General features: G+C 35.8%; 1 protein-coding gene and 1 pseudogene across 3 annotated transcripts in view; one reads left to right on the top strand and one right to left on the bottom strand.

The window, feature by feature from the left end:
• Window positions 1-15,297, top strand: part of BTRC (beta-transducin repeat containing E3 ubiquitin protein ligase) — a 166,191-nt gene that overhangs the window by 14,834 nt on the left and 136,060 nt on the right. The window lies entirely within an intron of this gene.
• On the bottom strand, window positions 7,887-8,902 carry LOC134382426 (cyclic AMP-dependent transcription factor ATF-4-like; annotated as a pseudogene).

Genomic DNA, 15,297 nt, shown 5'->3' on the forward strand with positions numbered 1-15,297 from the left:
TATAGAAGCCTGCATAAGATGGTACATATTTTTTTCCAGAGAGGATTCTTTAAATGGTTCTGTTAAGTGTAGGAATGTTCTGATGATTATCTTTTTAATTAAAATGAGAAATCTTTGTTTAAAGTGGCATTTGTTTTTTTACGGCTTGTTACAGTCTCTGTAACAATCATTTCTTAAGTCTGAACGTTTTATTTCCAGGAATCCATTTATATAAAACTATGTTTAGACTTAATTAAGGAACGATTCTTACAAAGCTTGTAAATAGCCAGGAAAAAAGGGACCGAAAATAAAACTGACATTCACATTTAACAAAATGATTGTTACAAGGTATGTAATAAGCTATAAAAATACAATAAAGCCCTTTTTATAAGAGTTCATATTTTTTGATCCTTGTTTTCAAAGGTATTTAAGAAAAATATCAAAGCTCTGCAGAGTGACATCTGTTTTGCTGAATGGGCTAGTGATAACTTCTCTTGTTTATAACTGACAATACTGGAGTTCTACCTGTCTGTTTGCATGTTTTCTTTTAAATACGTTGTAATCAGTTTAGATTGGAATGTAAATTTTACATTGTGCTGTAGTGAAAACAAGACCTGGTTCTCTGGTTCTACTTTCTAGAAGTCATAAGATGTTTGGCAAGTTAGTTAACCTCTATGAGACTCATGTTCCTCATCTGGAAAGCAAAGATAATAATACCGATCTTTGTACTTCAAAGAGTTGTTGCGAGAACTAAGTGAAATTATAAATGGTAAATATATTTTGGAAATTATAAAGGACTGTAAGCATCGAAGGTTATGTTTCTCTTAAAGATGAATTAGGTATAAGAGCCTCTTTTAGTTAGTGAACTTCCTTCTGTTATTCCTGTACTGTCATATATACATACACATCCTTTTTGCAATGACATTTGTTACTGTTTTTTTTCTATTTCCTTGTATATCTATAGCGATGAAAACATTATTGGCATAGTGGAAATTACACAGGAGTTGGAGCCAGAAGACCTGGTTTCAAGTCCTGTCTTAACTGTTTACTTCTCTCCCTGACCTTGGGTGATGGTAGTAATAATAATAAAATAACAATACCAGGCTTGCTGGTTAGCTCAGTTGGCTAGAACATGGTGTTATAACACGAAGGTCAAGGGTTTGGATCCTGGCACTAGCCAGCAGCTTCCCTGCCCCACCCACCTCCCCCCCAAAAAACTCCAAAAAACCCACATTAATAATGGAAGCAAACACTTATAGCTCAGTATGTACCATGCAGGAATCTAGGTGCTTTACACAAATTATCTTATTTGATTCTCTCACCTTATTACATACGTATTATTATTATCCTGATTTGCAAGTGTGGAACCTGAGGCACAGAAAGGTTAAGTTACTTCGTCAAGATCATGCAGTTTGTGACTGGCACAGCTGGTAATTCAGCTTAGACATTCTAGCTTGAGTGATTGCTCTTAACCGCTATGCTGTACTAACCCTATTTCTTCAGTTTCCTCCTCTCTAAAATGAGGATACCAATGACTGCTCTATCTACTTTACTAGGTTTTGAGAATCCAGTAAGAGTACACATAAAACCATTTTAATATCAGAATGGACCATAAACAAGTTATATGGCAACTTTAGAATTAATATATACCTTGGGGTAGCTGTTTTGTATTTGGGTTTTTTTTTTTTTTTTTTTTTTTTTTTTTTACTATTTTAAACTTATTTTGGAGAAATATGTTTTTGGAGAGAAGGGTGTGGGTGGTATGAGACTTTTTTCAAGTCTACAGAAAAATTGTGAGAAAAGCACATGATAACTCATGTATACCTCACCTGGATTGGACAATTGTTAACATTTTGCCAAATTTGATTTTTCTTTATATATATGACTATATTTTTATTTCGAAATCATTTGAGAATTACATATTTCACTTCTACTTCTGCATATATTTCCTAAGAACAAGAGCATTTTCTTTCAAAACCACAACACAAGATCCCACTTAGAATTTAACATTTTTAAATTTAATATACAGTTCATATTCAGAATCCTCCATTGTCCCAAAAATGTCTTTTACAGCTTTTTTTTTTTTTTTAAATCCAGGACTTAATCACGTCATGTGTAATATCTCTTTAGTGTCCTTTAATTTACAATAGTTCCCTCACTTTTAATTCATGAAATTGACCTTTTTTTGAGGGGGGGCACCTGGCTGGTATGGGGATCTGAACCTTTGACCTTGGTATTACAACACTGAGCTCTAACCAACTGAGCTAAGTGGCCAGCCAAAATTGACGTTTTTGAAGTCTGGGATAGTTTTATAGAATGTCCCTGATTTGGAGTATTCTGTTTCTCCATGATTAGATTCGGGTTAAAAAATTTTGGCAGGAATATAATACATACTGTGGTTTCTTAGTGCATTACATAAGAAGGCACATGATGTCAATTTGTTCCATTATTGGTGATATTAAGTTTAATCATTAAGGTTGTATTCACCCGATTTCTCCATTGTAAAGGTATGTTTGTAATTAATAAGCGTTCAGTGGAGTGAACTTGGTGACTGTGTGAATTGTTTGTTTCCAAACATTGTTTCACCTGTTACTTTTACCATCCATTGATGATTTTTCTATGATAGTTGTAAAATCAGCCCGTTTATTTTTAGGTAGTTCTAAGTAATTTTTTTCTTTCTCCTTGACTTTGAAATGATGGCTGTTTTCTGTTTTGGGAAGGAAATAGTGGACTTTATCATCTTTCTTTTCTTTTGTTTTTGAACTTAGACGAATTAAACTTTACTTTTTTGTTTTTGGTGACTGGCCTGTAATGCGCATCCAAATCCATGACCTTGGTGTTATAAAAATTATTTTTTATGTTATAATTTGCAGGTTATATGCTTTATAATTTTTATCTTTAGTGGAAAACACTACTAAAGATGCTTGATGAATTGGGTTAAGTTTTTAAGGGCTTGTTTTAATAAAAAGTACATCAAACTTTCCTGGGCGGCTTGTTGGACCTCTTCCAGAGTGTTCTATTCTTTAGGCCTGGGGTGGAGCCTGACAATTTGTATTTCTAACTCATTTCCAGGTGATGCTCCTGGTTCTGAGATTACACTCTGAGAACCATCGTGTCTTCTGAATAGGATTTTTCTGGGCAGCTGGTTGGTATGGGGATCCGAACCCTTGACCTTTGTGTTATAACACCCTGTTCTAACCAACTGAGCTAACCAACCAGCCCTTCTGAATAGAATTTTTTTAACTTAGCTAATCCAAAATTGGCTGTGTTGTAATGAAAATGGTTATAGGCTATTTTAAAACTTGTAGCATTTATATTTGTTGAATTTCCTTTACTTTGTTCAATGAAACACTTACATCTTAGTTTTGACAAAAGTAGGTATCCATAGTGGTCAGTTTGGGCTTTCAGTACTTAAATGATATCTGCATACACTTCAGCAACTGGTTTATGTTAAGTCCGTGCAATCAATAAAGCAAGTGACAAATTTGTTATGACATAGAGATATCTTTACTTTTGCAGGAGTTAGCCATTCAGCTCTCCTCTCTTGCTTCCTCTGTTAGAAATACTATAAAAATGGGCCGAGCCCGTGGCGCACTCGGGGGAGTGCGGCGCTGGGAGCGCAGCGACGCTCCCAACGCGGGTTCGGATCCTGTATAGGACTGGCCGGTTCACTCACTGGCTGAGTGCCGGCCACGAAAAAAGAAAAAAAAAAGAAAGAAAGAAATACTATAAACATTACGGTGAAGAGGATGACCTTAATATTTGCTTGCCGGACTAAATCACAGCCTCGAAGGAGCTAACTCTTTTCAAATAAAAAGTTTAATTTCACGCCCTGATTAGTGCTTGTGTGTGCAGGCAGATATTTATTTTATGTAGCTAAACTGATCTACCTTTGCAAATTACTTGCCAGTCAGCAGAACTATAATTTCTTGTGAGTAGTTGGTGGTAAATTATAGTTTTCTCATTAGTGAGTTTTGTGGCTTTTTTTTTTTTTTTTTTTTTTTTTTTTTGGTGGCTGGCTGGTGCAGGGATCTGAACCCTTTCTTACCTTGGTGTTCTAGCACCACAATGTAACCAATTGAGCTTACCTGCCAGCCTTTGAACTGAATTTTTAATTATTTAATTGAATCTATGAAGTTTTAAAAAAACTTCATTTTAAAATGAGACTGGGGCCGGCCCGTGGCACACTTGGGAGAGTGCAGCGCTTGGGAGCTCAGCGGCGCTCCCGCCGCGGGTTCGGATCCTATATAGGAATGGCCGGTGCGCTCACTGGCTGAGCGCAGTGCGGACGACACCAAGCCAAGGGTTGCGATCCCCTTACCGGTCACAAAAAGACAAAAAAAAAATGAGACTGACATATTGAATTTGGATTAAGAGTAAATGTGATGAATTAGAAGGAAGCAAAGTTCTATTTCCTTAACAAACATGTCAGTTATTTGCCTTCTTATCTAGAATGTCACCAAATTTGTGTGGGGTCTCTGGCTTTAAGAATCTGGAGGGATCATTTAATTGAAGGCTATTTAACCTTTTTTTTTTTTGGTCATGGACCTCACTGAAAATCTTTTGGATGACATGAGAGTCTCTCCCCAGACAGGCACATGCGTATTCATTTTGTATACAATTTTAGATTTAGAGATTCTGACTCCTATCCTTGGAGGCTGGGTTAAGACCCTCATCTAGCCTTATTTTTCAGTTGTTGTGTAATGTATTTTTATTAAAAAGCCCTTTGTTGTTGATAATTATCATTTCAACATAACTAGTTGTGACTTTTAGCAAGGTCTTTTAATAAGACTATAAGGTCTGAGCTTCATCATAAAATGTCATTTTGAGAAGCTTAATGAAATGTTGAGTATGTTTGGTAGTGTCAGGAAAAATGGTACAGAGATGACTTGGCTGGTGGTTATCAAAAATCCTACTGGAACATCCTATTCTTAATATTCTCATTCCCCTAGCTACTCAGGCAAGCAGCCACAATTTATTCCTGTCTATGATGATGGAATTTTACTTGTCAGGGTTATATGGATAGATATACACAAATCCTTTGATTGCTTTCCTACTGGTATTTCCAGGATCTTTCTACTTTAATCAGTTTTATTAAAGAAGTGGTATGACCAAGCAAATGGCTGGCAAGGTCAGTTTACTCTAGTGAGCGTATTTTACATCTAGGAACATTTGGAATAAACTCAAGGTCAACCGTAAACTCTGTCAGCATGTTCAGTTATTTATACTCGGCAGTTCTGCGAGGCCTGGGAAACATTTATCTTCTCTTTTCCTTCATCCTCTTAAGGTATCAACACTGGGAATGCTATCTATCTAGTTAGCTCATTCAAGAGAGAGTAGTTTTAGTACTGGCCAGCCACCAAGAAAATAAAAGAGTAGTTAGTGATCATTTTAGATCAGAAGTACACTTTGGCCAAAAGACCTGGATTGGATTTTATCTTACATGTCCCACATGCTACTTGGAAAAAAAAGAATTTTTATGAGGTATCAAAAAGTATTATGAAGCATTCCTTACTTTTTAAAGAATGAGCAGAGACCCAAGGACTTGCGTGACTTGTTCAAGGTCACAGTTGATAACAGCCTGAATTAGAGCCCATATTTCCCAAGTCCAAGCCTAGTTGGTGCTCTTTTGATTCTTTTTGTTTTGTTTATAGTTGAGCTTGTGTTTCTTCCACTGGATGTGATTCATAGGTGCCCTTAGGTATGTGTGGGTGTGTTTAACTAGTACTCCTGTGATTCGTTTAAGAAAGCCTTCCCTGAGTGTGGTGCTGATAATAAATAAATAAATAAGTAAATAAAAGAAAGCCTTCCCCACTCTAAGGTCATGAAAATAGTCTCATATTTTCTACTAGAAGCTTTATAGTTTTGCGTTTCATATTTAGAACTTCAGTCTCTCTAGAGTTGGTTTTTGTGTTTGTTGTGAGGAAGGGATTCCATTTCATTTTTTCCCATAGATTTCCAATGGTCCCCAGCATCATTTTTTGGAAAAATATGTATTCTCCATCAATTCACAGTGCTACCTCCATTATAAATCACATCTTTACATGCATTGGTCTGTTTTTGGATTCATTATTCTGTTGTTCTATTTATCTGTCCCCATATCAGTACCATACTGTCTTATTCACATAGCTTTATAATAAGCCTTTGTATGTGATAGCTAAGTTCTCATACCTTGTTTTTTTTCTCCTTGGCTATTTGTGGCTTTTTATGCCTTCAAAGAGAATTTACAGATAGCTTGTCATATTTACAAAAAAACTAAAAAACAAAAAACAAGTACCTAAAGGCAAACCAAGTAATAAGTCTGTTTGGATTCAAGTTAATTATTGATAGAAACCAAAATATGGAGTTATTTCAAAAATTAAATATCAAAATTAAAGAAACTTTGGCTAGGGAAAATGGCTTTGTTTTGTTTTGTCTTTATGTTAAGAGGTAGTTGGATATAATGAAAGAGTACTTTATTGAGCCAGATCACTTAATAAGTATTTGAAACTTTGACACATCTTCTGTATGTTGGAGTTTCATAGCCCTTGGTCTTGGGCCTTCTTTTGTTGCTTGTCTATACTTTGTTCCTAGGTGATTTCATCTATTCAGTTGGCTTTCAAATACCATCACTGATAACTCCTAATGTGCCAGTGATCTTCAACATGATCATCCTTCTACTCTGACCTCTAGTTTTATAAAGTGACTGTCCACTTGAATGTTGCATAGTTTTTGTTGTTTTCCTAGACTTCCTATTCCAATAAATGGTACTACCATTTACCCAGTTACTGAAGCCCAAACCTGTGGAATTATTCTTGACTCCTCACTTTTACTTACTCTGATCTCCATCGCATTGTTAGGTTCTATCTATTGTACTTCGGAAATACGGTACATCTCAAATTCATCCACGTCTCTCTGCCTCCGCTGCCATCAACTTACTATGGGTTATTACAGTTTCTTTTATGTACAAATATAATAATTTTCTAGCTCTCCCGTTTAAGTCCAGCCTCCATACAACAGCCGGAGTGATCTTTCAAAATTCTGAATTTAAAACTTTTCAGTATCTTCTTTTTTTTATTTTTATTTTTATTTTTTATCCACAACAGGTATGAAATCAATATTGTCTTTTTGCACTTAGGCCATGCATGGTAAAACTTTGACTTTTGTTTTGCCAGGTAGATCTGGTCCTTTCCTATTTAACTCTTTGACTATGTCATGCCAATATTCCCACTCTCCAACTATAGTCAAGTTATACTGGCTTTTTGCCTAACTCCTGCAAGACCACTGTAAGGCTTTTTTGTTTGCTCTTTTCTCTGACCCTGACTTTTTGCCTGACTCCTTATAACTTACGTTTCGCAGCTTAAATTTTGCCTCCTTATAGACCACCCTGCCTGAAGCAAATGACCCTCCCCTTTATTTCTCTATTATTTCTATCAGAAAATAAATTTCATGAGGATAAAGTTTTATCTATTTTGCCCTCTGCTATATCCCAGCGTATGACACATGGTATATGTAACAAATATTTGTGAAACCTTCCCTATTTCTCATCTTCTAAAATGGAGGCTGATGGTAAACTGTCCATCCTACCTCATGGAGTCATTGTAGGGAGTAAATCAATATTATCAGTTTTGATGTCCCATATGATAATTTTTGATAAATGAGCTTTTGTTATTTTAAACAAATTTGAGAAGTTAAAAAAATAAAATTAAACATCCTACCACCCTACAAACCACTTTTAACTTTGCTTAAAAACTTTTCAAGGATTAATATAGTTTTGAGGAGCTTCCAGACACTTTTTAAGGGATCATATCAGTAAGAAGAGATTATTATTACATTTTTTTTTACTTTTACTACTAAATAATTTATTACAGCACACAACTTTAGTGCAAGACTATGTATGTACCAGCACACAACCCTGTCTACCCTTACTAGGGGGCCCTTTTCTTCCCCCTTGGCTTGTGAACCTGTTCTATCAAATCTTTCAGATATTGGTTCTCCTTGGCCAGGGAATCTGCCCTCTCTTTCAGAGCCTCATTCTTCTTTTCTAGCCCTTTACACTCACCAGTGAGGGCCTCCTGCTCTGCCGTTTTCTTCTGGCAGTACCCAGGGGCTGCTGTCTCGTATTCACTCCATTTTTTTCAGCTTCTTATCCACTTTCTCACCCTTTATTTTTGCTGCTACCGTTTTCTCTCCAGGAGGGTCATAAGGTTTGGGGTGGGCAGAGCCACAGAGGACACCTGGAGACAGTAGGCTCCTATTTGGAGTTCCCCTGGAAGTAGAGGGGCTATGCTGGGGAGAACCCAGATAGGATTCAGGACTCATGCAGATTTCACTGTCATTATCTGAGAAGGTGTTTTCCCCCTTTATGCACTGAGGGATCATGGTGATATAAGCAGTAGAGTCTGGCTTCCTGTTTCCTTCAGAGATATCCACTTCACTGCCTAGCTGTAAACTAAAGGAATGATCTGCAGTGGAGGACAAGAGCCCTGAGGAAAGGGGAATTGTCAGCCACTGTGGCCAAAAGCTCATCTGGCATGGTTTCTAGGGCATCTATATTCAACAATGCATCAGTGTCAAACTCCTTCAGATCCATTTTCTGCAACATTCAATCTGTCTCAGAGAAGACATTCTCATTGCCATTGTCTAAGGCATTAACCAACCCATCCACAGCCAGCCATTTGGAGGATCCTGCTTTAGCCTTGTTGCAGGAGAAACCATGAGGTTTGAAGTGCTTGGCCACCTCCAGGTAGTCATCTAAGAGACTTAGGCTTTCTTCAGCCCCCAAACCTGACTGGTCGAAGGGGGACATTAAGCCCCCTGCCCACACCTCACTGCTCATGAAGCTCATCTCAGTCACGTTGAGAGGCTTTGCTGCAGTGCTTAATTTGAAGGTGTTTTTGTCAGTTATAGCAACGCTGCTGCAGAATGCCATGAAAAGCGCCATGGCTTAAGCTGCTGGGGTTTGCGGCTGCAGAGCCTGGTGCTGCTGCCATTGCAGCAAAGGTCAACGCTGCCGCAGGCACTGCTTCCTCGTATAGGCCCTGGTGGCTGTGCGGGCCCTGCGGCTGGGGAGGATAGAGGGCTCAACATCTACAGTCTACATCTACCCTCGCGGAGGGCTCTACATCTATGGTCGGGCGGAGCAAAAATGTTAACAGATTATACTTCAGTCTTATGAGCAATTCAGGGGTGTTTTGATGCCTTTGTGAAAAAAGGTAAATATAAATGGTACTCCCATCGTATTTAGAAATTTTACTCTTGATAATTAAAGTTCTTTTTTTTTTTTTTGAGAATAATTAAAGTTCTTATAAGAACTTTGCCTGAAGAACATTTCCTGAGACTAGTCTGTATAAAATCCTTTTTTTTTCTTTGCGGCTAGCCAAATAATCAGGATTTCTTGATATGACATGTAATGCGATTTGTCTTAAAACAACTTATGTAGGTTACTATTTATCCTATATGATAACTACAGCTACTGCTATGATTCAAATATTAAAACCCTTAAGGAGTTATATTAGGCTTGGAAAATAATGTGTTATTTGAAGCCCTTGGAACATATTTTTGAATTGGAAAAATGATTCTCAAAAGAAGTATTCAAGTGGGAGCACTACTTTTTTGAAATTTATTACATTGGAATATATAGTTTGGTCATCTTTAGAACTCAAGACCTAATTTACTAGCAAATGGAGTTTACAATACTAAAACATAGTACAGTTTGCATATAAATTCTTTGTTTTTTGTGTTTTAGGCTAATAAATTGTCCCTGAGTCAATTGTTATGACAAATACCAAATGGAAGCTTGCTTTGTTTCTTAGCATGATTTCAGCTTGGTTAGTTTAGGCTTCACAAAGTGCTTCTCATTCGTGAGGTATTATAAGTTGGAGCTGATTCAGAGACTCTAAAAAAATGGCAATGGTAGCATGTGCCTTAATTTGCTAAATTCTTTCAAAAAATGAATTCAAGGAACTTGCTATGTAGAACAATAGTCTCCTAACCCATGAAAAAAAATTTTGAGTACCCATCCTAAATATTTTTAATTGTTAATTTACAAATCTCAAACTGTATTCATGCCCTCCCATCATTAGTTACTATGTCAAGGAACAGTATATACACTTAGGGCAAATACATAGTATATGTAAAGATAAATAAATTGTGTCCAACTAATTGTATTGATAATGTCTTTGGCTCACCTTTTTCATGTATGGCTAGTTCAATATTGTTTTTACCTTGTAAAGTGACTAATGAAGGGCTGTGCAAGGAATTAGAGTCAGTTGGCAGTTTATTTTAAACTAGGTAATAGTCTTAAATCCTGTGCGCACTAAAATTTTTTATAATATGCCAAAAAAGAACAAATGAGGGAGGGCATCACTGTCAATCTCGTTGTGTTGTGGAACTCCCAGTTTTCCATTGGAACTCTTGGTTCATAAGTGACTTGACCATCTAACATGAGATTGAGGGAACCGTTGTCAATCTAGATCACAAAAGTTAGAAAAGATTAATTTCTTTTTTAAGTAAAAATTTGTTTTAATATTGTTCCACCTGTGCCCCAAAAGGATTGTCTTGCCTACCTCCTGGCATGTGCACACCTCACTTGGGAAAACAAGTCTCTCACACAAGGGATGAAGATGCATTGTGGCAGAATTGAGTTCTTTGCCTTTCCTCAGTTTCTCTTCAGATTTCATATATCATTGAAAGGCACTCGAATGAGAATACTAATACTTGGAACAAACATAGCCAGTGTAATGCAAACTTCTTATACTGTATATCGTGCCATTCTAAAATTAAGTGTATGTCCAAGAATCTGTACCTAGGACTTCCAAGGCTTCAGTAACTGAATTACAGATTTTATAGAATATGAACATTGTTTAGCTGGAAAAAAAGAGCTATTTCTATCTCAATTCTATTTGGAAAAACATTATTTTTGTAGGGGTAGAGGTAGGGATCTATGGATAAAGGTACATTAAATATTTTTATGAAATAAGGGGACACTTTGCTAACTTATTTTTTATGATAATGTATTCTTTCAATTTAGAAATGCTGCAAATAACAATATAATTATTTTCAAATATAAATTTTGGCAATTGGATGTTTTTAGATCTAAATGCCAATGATTGATATAATAAATCCTTAAAGATACTATTTTGTATCTTGGAGGGTGGAGGACATGTAGATGTCTAATGTGCATGTGGAATCTTACACTTCAAAACCATTGAAAAAGTACTCTCCTTGCAGCATGCAGCTTGCCTGGCTTGTGGATTTCACTTTGCTTCTATTAGATGTTAGTTTATTGCTGAGATAAGGGTTTTTGTCTCTTTTGAGACTCAATTATCTAGTATCAAAGGTAAATCTAAAAGCAAGTTCTTCCGCTTCCCACCCTCCACAAAATATTCAGTCACAGAATGACTAGTTATAAGCAAAACAAAAGCAAACAACCTCTTACTCTAGGAACAGAGGGGAGAAATAAAGAAGGACTTAGCCTAGAGAGAGTAAGGGCTAAATTCTTACCAATCTGGACAGAATATAAGACACTCTTAAGAAGAGTGGTAGGGGCTTGCCCCACTAGGTTGCAGTTCCCTATGGAGTGAGTACATGGCTAGACATGTCAGATCAAGGAAGGAATAGCAGTTTAACCAGTGAGTTCCAGCAGGTGTAACAGCAATAGCACAGATCTGAAAGTATGTCTGCTCCCTGCAGATTGCCCTAGAGATGCCAGAGGCCCTCGTTTAAGGTGTGTCCTGAATGAGTCATAGCAGTTACCAAGAATGCTAGGACACACATGCAGAAATAATTCACCAATTCTGTCAAAGGGCATCACAAAAATCCAGTCCCTCACATGATTCCAATAGCTTTAGCACCTAAATTCACATTACTGCACTGTAATAAAATGGCATCATCTTGCTTACAGCCTAAGATCTACTGGCTTCAGCTAATTTGGAAGTCATTGCAAAGTATCATTTGCTTGGGGACTTCAGGCCTCACAGAGGGAGATTTTCCTGAGGTCCCCTAACAATACAACAAACTAAGGAAGGAAGAAAGCAAGACTGGGGAGAGATGTGGCTTTGTATATTATCTTGGTCCATTAGTCCATTCCCTGGTTTAATTTTCATGTGAGGGTATAGCCAGGTAGCCTAGCATTGGAATCTCTTTTGTCCTAGGCTTTCCCCTTTTCTTTCAGTGCCCTCTGTGCTGCTGCCTTGACCTCACCTCTAAGTGTAACCACCCTTTTTCTCTAGCTGCTCTATTTTCATTATCATTGTCTTGGAGTTCCTCATTTTCCTGAGTGTGGAAAAGATTCTAAGGAAAAGACCTTGATCCAGTAATTGTTTTTGCTCTTAACATTTACAGACCTTTTTTTTCCTTTAAAAAATAGCTAAAATGCAAATTGTTAAGTTTTTATTCCAGTATTTAGAATAGCAGATTTTTTTCTTTAAAAAATGAACTTCACAAAATGATCATGCTATGAAAGACCTTAAATTTGTTTTTGATCCTCAGGTTTGGTTAAATGAATTATATTTTTCTGTTCATTGCATACTATAAAGTTTATTAGATTATCTAACTGTGATTAAAATTAAAATGTGTCTTGTTACAGCAATATGTGAAAATTAGTTCTATCCTGTAAAAATGCTGCAATATAATCTTTTACATGCCTTTAGGGGACTAATGAGAAATTTAGTAATATTTGCATATTTTTTTCTTAAATAGTAGTAATATTTCCATGTTTTTTTTGATAAGCTTCAAATACATAAATATATTTATGGGTATTTATACGATGGGAGAAGTTTTGAATATATCTTTGTTAGCTGATCAAAGTTACAAAGGATCTGAACTTAGTGATTTAAGCTATTAAAATAACCCTTTGCATTCACAAAGTCCTGTTATAGCAACTACTGGTACAACAAAGTGTTGTAACAATTGAGAGTTCCTTAAAAAACACACTTTCTATGCTCACATGTCCCAACAGATATGGTGATTCAGTAGCCAAAGTGTTTTTATATTTTATGCTGCCGATTTGTAACAATAAATGCTTTTCTTTGATCTTTTCTATGAATGTGAGTCATTAAAAATACTAAGTTTATACTGTAAAAGTATTTGAACTTTATGAATTTCTGCAGGATTCTATCATGGAAAAATTTGAATGTGAGGTAAAGATTTTAAAATGGAATTTAGCTAGTATAAATCCCACTACTCTTTCTATGATACTCTTAACAGACGGTGTTGGATTACCACAGCAAAGTATGTGGTATAGAACTATCTTCATTCTTGATTGTTCTAATTTGGACAGGCATTAATGGACATTTTCCTACAGTTCATAATTGTGATGTTATTGCTGTCTTTTGTTTGGGGAAGAAGTCTGTACAAAAACCAGTCACTACTAATGGTAGACAGCCTTTAGATTTCAACAGATATCAGGGTTTGTTGATATTGCTTTAATTTTATATGATGAAAGTCTTCCCAAAAAAGATTTTTTAAATGGTTATTTTGTTATTTAAATAAAATTCTTATATAAATTCTGTTTGTTTTCTTTATGGGGAAATCCAGTGTCCTTAAGAATACAATCCTAAAATAAAGTTCTTACATATTGGAGAAAGGCAGAATGATTGTGTTGTTATGGTAACTCAAACGGGGAAAATGAAAACAGCACAGATAAGCTGCATCCTGTTGTCATAGCAACCATAGTTGTGAAAATGATTAAAGCTGGTCTAGAAAGGATGTATTGCAGCTTTAGTCCATTGAAAGTAAATAGCGTAAGAAAAGAAGAAAAGACAGAATTGGTTTTAGACAAAAGTTAATCCCTCTGCTGCTGCAAGTTGCTGGTACCACTATGTATAGACATATCTCTGTCCTTTCTAATTATATTTCAACTCAATTTTATTGCTTTAGATCATAGAGATATGGTGTGAAGGAAAGAAATATAATAAATATATGAAAAGCTCCTGAATAAAGATTTTTTTGGTATCAAATTTAGAGAGAAATTGAAGTTAGAAAATTGTTATTGAATAAGACTTTAAAAAATAGTATTTTTCTCTTCTTTTTCTTTTTTCCCAATTTTTCGCCCAGTGCTTAATTTTCATTCTTTTCCATACCCTCTTGCTGTATCATTTTAGTCTTAAATGTTGAACTGCAACGTTAAACATCTAATGTCATGGCAATTTGTAAAGCATCAAGTGCAGCATTATGATTGCATTTGAACAGGTGGATTTGATGGTAAATTGGAAAGCATCCTCTAGGTGTGAAGAAATTAATTTTACTCTATCTTTCAAACTTTCTCTGTAATCAAAGATTCTTAAATGTTATTTTAAATGCCATTATTTCTTTCCCAACTTCTGCTTGCCCGTCATAGCAAAATATCTCATCCCAGTAGAGTGGAGACATGTTAGGAATAAACTTGATGAAAGCTGTATTCTCTTTGTTCAGCAGCTGGCTGCTTGCACAGGTTTTTGTGGTAATGGAATCGGCATTTCTGTATTAAAGTATTGATCTGCTGCTTGGTAGGTACTGTGTAAAAGAAGTATCCCAGTAACAATGTATTAAAGTGGTTTAAGTGCAGTTTATATTATAAATGAGGTGGAGGAAGATGGCGTTCTGCAACAGTGGGCACATGTTAAAAATATTCATAAAGCTGAGGAATTTATCTAAAAACTCATGTCATAATTCCCATATTTTCATTCAGATTTAATTGCACATAGTTGAACATTACCTGAACATGAGTTGCCTACACAAATGTCATTATCCTTTGCCGTTTAGTAGAGGTTTTTATATTTAATGTTCTTGTGTTGTAATTGAAAACTATGGTGTGAACATAAGTCTGTTATGAGAAATAATATTGACTGACAAGGACAGTGTTTTGAAGTAATCCATTGAATGTTTTCAGTCAGAATCCAAATATTAATGTTGATTTTGCTTATGCATAAGTTGACTTTCATAAATAGCCTCTTCAATTTAAACATTGTCTGGTTTTGCCTGGCTAACCACAATCTGTCCTTTCATGTAGTTACAGGGAAGAAACTTCTTTTTAAAAAACAGAAAAAGATGGGGGAGGGGGAGAAGAGAGAACTAGAATTTTTTTTTTCTTTTTTGAAGGATTAGTAAACTCATTTCTTTTTGCTATTATTTAGTGGTAGTGGTTCATATATGACTTATGACTTGGGTCACACAATTAGGCTATTAAGTGTTTCAGATACCCAGCAAACAGTTCATAGATTCCATTAACAAGTTAGCTAACATTTTGTAAAGAAGTTTGAAAATTAAAGCTGACTGTAAATTCCTGTATTCCATTGTGCCTAGATATTGTAGCACCATTGGGATGTAACAATGCATGGACTTGAATCTCTCTTGCTT

The sequence above is a fragment of the Cynocephalus volans genome, chromosome 7 (assembly GCF_027409185.1).
Source record: "Cynocephalus volans isolate mCynVol1 chromosome 7, mCynVol1.pri, whole genome shotgun sequence".
In the NCBI taxonomy this organism is placed as follows: domain Eukaryota; kingdom Metazoa; phylum Chordata; class Mammalia; order Dermoptera; family Cynocephalidae; genus Cynocephalus; species Cynocephalus volans.